Raw genomic sequence first — 8173 nt, 5'->3', positions numbered from 1 at the left:
GGCTGTGCGAAACACGGCCATTAAACCACTTACAGAAGCCTCACTTTTTACTGCCTGGTTTAAAAGAGGTACTTCAGTGGCATTCACAGGAGGGGAGAAGATGTGTAAGGTCATTTCACAGAGCACATGTTTAAAGATTTTCCAAGAAGAGCAGAGCAAGGTCTTTCTTCTGGGGAGGGAGGGGCTTTTTTTTTTTTTAGCCAGAGCTTTTATTGTCAATATGTATTTTTAATAGAAGGGAAGTGATAGAAGCAGTAGCAGGTGACAGAGCCCACTGCTGTTCAGCTGCTGACATTTATAAAACAATGCCAACATCTCTTCAAAACAGACGCTTGCTTTCCACTACTGTATTGATGTACACATTTATTTTATGGCCAACAGCAGCAAGATGAAAATGATAATGCATGAAGAAATCCCAGAGGCACAGCCCAGTGGTTTTGCAAGGCAACCTCTTTGCCTTTGGCATCATCTGGATCCTAACGGTCCCGGCTGAGTCAGTATGAAGCAGCACAGGCTGCTCTCTCATACACACTGAATGCTCACTCTTTTTTCCTGTTTCTGGTGACACCCGTGTATATCTTAATCATCCTGACACATTTACATTTATTTCTCAATTATGTACAAACAAACCTGGGCAGTTCAATGGCAGGTGTTGGCTGGAGAGCACTGATCAACTGTGAGGTTGTGTAACCTGGTGGGCACCAGAGAGGTGAAAAATAAGTATACTACAGGCTATAAAACAGGAGAGGGAACCTTCCAAGTAGCATACTGGAGCAGAATAAATTTAGTGTGCGGCATCAGTATAGGCTGGGGGACACAAGAATGGTGGTGCTGATCTGCAGGCTCAGCCCCTGTGAGACCAGCTCAGACCCCAGGTGTTTGCTGGGGGAGCACTGAAGTGCCATGGGACTCACACTGAAAGCCCCATGTCCAAAGGCTTCCTATATCTGGCACTGAGGTTCCTCCTGCACTGAGGAGGAGGAAGAAGGGTGGTCACACTAGATTAGAACCCAGCCTTGCAAACCAAGCATTTTTGGTCATGTAAGAACAGTCCTCATGGCAGCAGGCTGACCTTCAATCCAGGAGGAAAGCTTATCACGTCTCGTAGGATGATTCTTACCGCAAGGAAATCAATAGAGCAATAAGCTTTTATTTCTGGATGAAAAGTTAAAATAAAGAATACGCCATATTTATTGATTCTTTGAATTTACATATTTGGATATATATATATTTGATGTCTGCCTTCTGTGTGCAGCTGTTTGCCAAATGTGACAGGATTTGTTTTTTAAACCTGGGGGTGAGTTCTGCCCTGTGCATTTAAAATAAGATTTCTCTAAATTATTGAATATGTCAATAAATAAAGCAGAGGAAGCAGGCAAGGAAAAACCCAGAGGTCCTTGGTGAAAGGAAGTTGTAGATGCTGGTAATAGGCTCTTACAGCAGTAAAAGAGAAATAAAAAGGGCAACTAGAAAAAAAATGGAAGGGACAAAGAGTGGAACTGGGTATCTCTGCTCTGATTTTCTGTGGGTTTCATGGTGTTTATTTTCTTGTCCGTGGACTGCCCTTTTTCTTTTCTGTGAATTTAATTCTGCCTCATAGTGGAAGGTGAGGGATAAGAGAAATATTTAAATAAATGCTTCAGCAAAGGGAGGAGAGAAGTCTGAGATGTGTGAGTGTTGCAGATGTGCCCGGGATGGGGGAGACAGGCACCAGCATGAGGGAGCCCCAGAGGAGCTGCCAGTGCTCAGGCATAAGGAAGGACAGTGCTGGGGAAACCCGGGGCACCAGTGTGGCCAGTGGCAGGGCTGGGGGCTGCCTGCAAGTGCCTCGGCCCTGACCCCACTGCCCCACCAGCTCTTGGGGGAGCTGATGAATAAAACATCACGTTTTACAGAACATGTGTCATCCCAGCCCCAACATTATCGAGGCCCTTACTCTCCTCTCAAGAGATATTGCAAGAGCAACCATTTAAATGAGCGTTACATTATTTACAAGTTTCACTATTATTAAATTAATGTTACATTCATCAGAGCTTTTGTTTTGTTTTGTTTTCAAGGCAGAGCTGTAATTTGAGCAACATATTCATCAAGTCTGAAATGGTGGCTCCAATTATTTTAACATTCATTTGCCCATTCAGCTTCCTTTGCATCTGCTGGTTTCCTCCCCGTGACAGTATGTCGAAGCTGGGACACATTTGTGCTGCTCAGCTGCAAAGCTGCCACGAGGAATGTGATGGAGCACATCCAATCCCAACATGGTCAAGGCCAGAGGGGTTCTTCTGCAGGGGCAGAAAGATGCTGCTTTCAAAGGCAGCACGTGCCCAGGTGTGGATCTCCTTTCTCCACTGGCAAACCCTTCCTGGTGTCACACATGTAAAGATGGAGCTATCAGCTTCCTAAGGGTAACAAAAAAAGGTTCCATTGATTTGCTGGCACAGGAGCTTGAGTACAGCAGTCGTGTGCCTGTGTTGTAACAGTGCTTGTCAAGGTGAGTGTGGGCTAATTGGTCCAAATCTGAAAGGATGCTCTTCAGTGCTGGGTAAGCAACCATAAGAAAGCATCAGCCATTCAGCAAGTGCTGAAAATAAGCCAGAATAGCTAAAAAAAAAAAAAAAAAAAAAAGTTTCAATATTTATTTTAATGCTGGAAGTGTAAGCTTTCCTGTCATGATCGTAAAATCTGATCATTTATTAATGCTCCTTGCTTTGAGGCTACGTCATGTACCATCCCCAGCCTTCTGCCATTCCTAGTGTCTTCAGCCTGGTCCCACAGCTGTGCCCTGCTGTCTACCCACGCTGCTGCCCACCCCACAGCAGATGCCAGGACCCCCCTCTTCCCAGCCACAGGCTCTCGTAAGGCAGCGGTGGGGAAAGAGTGGACTTTTAGAAATAAAAATCAATAACCACGATCTGTTTTCCCTTTGTCTGCTTTCTCAGCCTGGGAGATTCACTTGAGCTTTTCCCTGCAACCACAAGAGCTAATGATATGCTTTAGGTTTTGTATTTTTTTTTTTTCTTTCCCAGATGAGACAGGCGGATCTTGTCTGATTGTTTACCCACAAAAGCTAGAGCCTCTGGGGTAGACACAACCCAAACATCAAGGGGCTCTGTGCAAGGAGATGGCCCTGATATGCAAGCACCCTTATAGGGCCACGCTGATGTCTGTGGGATTGAGCCCTGGCGGCTGTCTCGGACCCTGATTTTGTGCCTCCGCTGGCACATCCCCTGGGATCTCTCCACTGCTGTGGCGGTGCAGGAGTTGTGGGGCCACATCTCTCAGGGACCAGCTGGAGCATCAATAGGATGCACTGCTGGGGGGGCAGTGTGGGAGACAGGATAGCAACATTCAGAAAAATAATGAAATGCGACCCCAGAAAGACCCTCAGCGACAGCTCCTCGGATGTGCCTGCGCTCTGTTCATTAATCTGTGATAATTAGACTTATTTGCAGAGGTTAACAGCAGTGGCACATGGTAATTAACCACTTGTTCCTGCCGAACAACTCATGAAGCTTCTCAGATCCACAGGTCCGGCTCCGGGTAGTTTTGGTGCTGATGAGACCCAGTGCTGGGAGGTCAGGGACACTCAACTATGGGGACAGGTCTCCAAGACCTCTTGTTTGTCCCACACCTGCTTCAGGGACAAGCTGCAGGAGAGGTAGAAGGAAAACAAATTGATATGCCTCTGTTCTTTGCCCCTCTCTCCTTCTATCCTGCCTTGATGGCCAGCTGGGGGCTGTAATTTCCCCAGAGCAGAGGGAATATCACCCCAGCACCCGCAGGGCTGCTGCGGGCAGGTATTTTGGCAGGGTGGGTGGAAAGGGACCAATATACCTGCCCAGTTTTGCAGGCCACTGGATATATGGCATTAGAGCTACCGAGCGCTGCAGTGGGTCCTGATGGACAGTATTGGCAGAGCTGTGCACAGCTTGACCAGTGTAGGGGTTAGGGAAGATGGAGCAGAAGGGTGGATTTTGGACAAGACTTCCCCTCCCCTTTCATCTCTTCTCCCCCTCTCTACCCCCCCAGCCCCCGCCAGCGAAACCAAGCTAATTAGTCAAATAGATGAGGATAGGCCAGGCAGGGAGAAGCCCCGTTGCGTGTCCTATATTAGTAACTCACGTGGGAGTAGCCAGATTGGAAGGAGATTGAAAGGGAAAATTGTAGGTGTACATCGGAAGATAAGTGGGCTAAGCCTTTCCCCCGGCCCCGCGTGCCTGGCTCCCGACACCAAAATGATGTCACCCTTCTCGGTGGCCGGCCAGCCGCCCCACATCAGCCCCCCGCCGGGTGACGGCCAGCGGGACGCCGCTCGGGGGCTTCAGCCCCTGAACAGAGGATGAGCCGCGGCCGGGAGAGAGGCGGCGCGGGCGCTCTGACCGGCGTTACAGCGATTAGCCAGGAGCGGCGAGGGAGCGACGCTGGGTTTGGCCCCCAAAAACTTGCACAGGCAGTTCCAGGGAGGGGGCAGCCCGCAACGGGGCTTTCTGTAGGCACTGACTGCAGCCGTCTTTCTTGAGCTGCCTGCCGCTGCCACCCTCACCTCGGGCAGAAGGGCCCTGCTTGCCAAAATACAGCCATTGTGTCTGCACGGAGCTGCTTTGGAGATCGCAAGGCCTGAATCTTCTCTGCCTTGTGCGGGGTGTATCACAGGGAACCTGGCTTCTCAGGAAGTTGCTGTGTTCTAACACCATCCCGTCTGTCCCAGTGATTAGAAATCCTCTCTGCTGCCCTGACCCGCACAGTCCGTGCCCAGAGCCCGGTGTAGTGGGGTCCCCAAATGTTCAGAGGACCTTTGGAGTGGACATCACAGAAACACATGTGGTGATTGCAGCACACTCATTAGAAAGTGTGTTAAACAAAAAGCACACCTTCTAAAGCAGCAGGCAGCAGCGTGGTGGGTGATTTTCTGACTCACTAATGGGGCAAATTTCAGTATTGGGGGCCTCATGCAGTGATTTCTGTTCTCCTGTCAGTGACCAGCAGCAGACCCTTCCCTTGAGCAGTGACACACCAGCCTGCCGAGTGCTGTCCTGCCACTCTGAGGGAAGCAGTGGGTATTTGCAATTAGCACCTTCTGCCTGGGTTCAGGAGTTTGTTTCAATTATCAGTCAGACAAGTGCAGCACAGAGATGCTCATCCTTTGTTGGAGGCAGGTCGGCAGTGGGGCTGCATGCAGTGCCGTGCTCTGGGGCTCCCCGCTCTGCCCGGCATCCCGGGTGCTTCCTGTTCCCTCCCTGGCTGGCACTGGCACTTCTCAATTCCCACGCCAATGGCAACTGAGGTGACAAGTCCAGTTCTTGGCTCTGTCAAACCTACTTTCCTGACCTACTTTTCTTCACTCCGCAGTGGTGGAGCAATGCCCAGTGTGTGCCTTGTGCTGGTGGCACTGTTGTGTGCAGTGAGAGGGCATCTCAGCAGCAAAAGTTTCCAGGAAAAAAAAAAAAAAAAAAAGCCAAACAAACATGGAAATGCAAAAATCAAGAGGAAAGAGAACATCTCCTGCTGACACCCTGCAGCCAGCAGTGCCCATCTCACCCTGTGAGATCCCCCAGCCCTGCTGTTAAGGGCACAGCCAGCTGTGGGCCCTGCTGAGGGGACTGAGGGATGGCAGGCCCAGGAAGGGCTGTCCTGTTGTTCCTATCGCTGTATTCACTGCCACTGCTTTCATCTGCAGGGTGAAAGCCAGGCAAAGATGCTGTCACTATTACCAAGAGTTTTTTCCTTCCAGGGTTTTTTACCTTCTGGGCCAAAACCACCTTTAGTCGGGTGGTTCAGTGAACCATGGCTTCAATGAAGTCAGAGTCATTTTATGTATGCCTGCCTTTCTTTGGTGATGGTGGGGAACAGAAGAGGCAGTGCAGTGCCTGGCAAGCTCTGGGCCTTGGAAAGGGAAAACAATGGTGAGAGGAAGCACTTCTGCCATCCTCTACCTTCCCCAAAAAATATTTCTTTGCACCTGGGAAAAATCACGTGGGGAAAAATGTCTTTGCTCACAACTCCAGGGCTGGTTTTACGGGTGTGTGGTCCTGCACCTCTCCCTCTCTTCTGTCTTCAGACTCCTTTGCCAGCTTGCTCTTGCACTTCCTCGAAGTCATTCCTCACAGCTTTCCTGTCTGCCTGCTCTTCTTGCCCCAGGGCATCTTCGTAGTCACAGCCAAGCACCTTCGTTGCACCAGCTTCCACTGACTCTCTCAGGCAGCATAGGTTTTCCTGGTGTGTCTGTGCTGTGCATATTTTGCTTATTGTTTCAGCTGTTTGGGGTATCAGATGAGTTCACCAACTTCTTTATCCCAAGTGACAGGACACAGGAACCTCTACAAGATCTAATACAGAGTTTTGCTGGTACAAAAGCTTTACAGTTCACAGGATGTGCCACTGTATCCAGAAATTAAAAGCAAAAATTCTTTCTGAATTAGACAGAAACATAAAAACTAGCTAGACTACCCCCAGCTGGAAGAATGTCATAAGTGAATTTGGGAAACTCTCAAATCCTGGCTCTGGACAGGCCTACCAGGAGTGCAAGCATGTCCTTGTGAATTTTATTTTTTTTTTCAGTGACAGTTCATTGAACAGGAGATGAAACATTTCAGGCTGGCATTTGTCAGTGCATTTCTAACTAGCTGCAAAAATGAGTGCTTGCATCTGAAGGATAAAGATAGATAGGCACGTGTGCAGTAATGGCAATAATCATTTGGTCAGGGGGACAGTTCTCTCCCAGCTTGCTGGCAATGCTCGTGGTTTCTGTGGTTCAGGATCTCCTCTTACCACCCGTCTCAGCAAAAAACCAAGTGCAGATCCCAGCACATGCAGCCCAAATACAAGACCAAAATCCTGTGCTAGTGCTGGCTCGTCAGAAGGGGTCACGTGCTGACATTTTATCTGCAAGCCCCCAGCCTGTGAGCCCCCATCTGAAGGCTGGCCCTCTATGGCAGGGCTCTGTCCATGGGCTCTCAGGGGCTGTGTTGGGGCTGCAGCTCTGCTGCTGGTGCTGCACAGCTCTGCCACTGCTGTAATGCTTTAATGGTCACTCACATGGCACTGTGAGACAACCTTATAGCAGCAAGCAGTTTGCAGAAGGACTCTGGAAATTATGCCAAATGATAGAAATACAGTTTGAGGGTTAACTGGAGACCTTCCTTTAAGCCACACTTCACCCCCTTCCTGGAGCCTATCTGTGCATCCATCTGGGTGTGCTCAGCAGGCACAGGGGGCAATCTTCTTTCTGGAAATGCTACTGGTGGTCTCAGTTTTCTGAAGTCTGAACGCATAACATAATATTTGCATTTTTTTTTTCTTCTGCCTCTTGTTCCTTTTCCTTTTCGTGGTCCCCGAGTGGACCACGAGAGCAGTAATAACTACCCCAACACAGCAAAGGAAATGTCTGTTGGTGTATGTACTGACAACACAAACCCGTCTACCCGTCCACAGTTCTAAAGAGGATTTTCTGTAAAAAGATAAAAATAATGCAAAAAAACCCTGCTGCTCCTTGATGAGATCCACAGAATGAAAATTAGTCTGGTGATGCAATTTTTATTTCACTTAAAATGTTTCCCAGTTTTCTAACCAGCTATTGCAAAAGGATTTGCCATTAGTAACTGAAGAAGCTTCACATCTGGTCGGGGTTTCACCGTCAGACAAAGGGGAGGACTTTAGTGAGGCATTAAATGTAGATAATGGATTATCAACAGGGAGAACAGACCTTGGGAGGCTGGGTGTGGGGAGGGACGAGGGGACGACAGGCACCAAGGGGCACAAAGGCAGCAAAGTCAGACATCTGGGAGGGCTGCAAATAGCTCTAGGGGAGCTGCTGCTCCCTCCTTGGGTGTCTGTGCTGATCCCCTGATGCCTCCCAGACATGGCAGTCAAGAGGGGAAATCAAATATTAACTGGTTGCTGCTCCCAACCTGCATGAAGAAAAAGATGAGTGAAGCAGGAGGGAGACTGGTGGAGCCAGAAGAACAGTAGGAAGCCATGCAGAAGCCAAACACTAAATTATTAGTGAGCATGAGTAGCAAAGCTTTCAAAGGCAGCTTTGACAGAGACACTAACAAAATCCCCAGGGTAAACAAGAGCCTTTGTTAAAATTAGTGTAAGACCTATGTAGCAGCTTTGGTGGATTCAAAGAGCAGCCCTGGGATGGAAGGTGAGCAGGAAGAAGCCAGGAGAAAATGAA

Source organism: Sylvia atricapilla, chromosome 7, assembly GCF_009819655.1.
Source record: "Sylvia atricapilla isolate bSylAtr1 chromosome 7, bSylAtr1.pri, whole genome shotgun sequence".
Lineage (NCBI taxonomy): Eukaryota > Metazoa > Chordata > Aves > Passeriformes > Sylviidae > Sylvia > Sylvia atricapilla.
The sequence above is the reverse complement of the archived record's forward strand: the minus strand, read 5'-3'. Positions refer to the sequence as shown.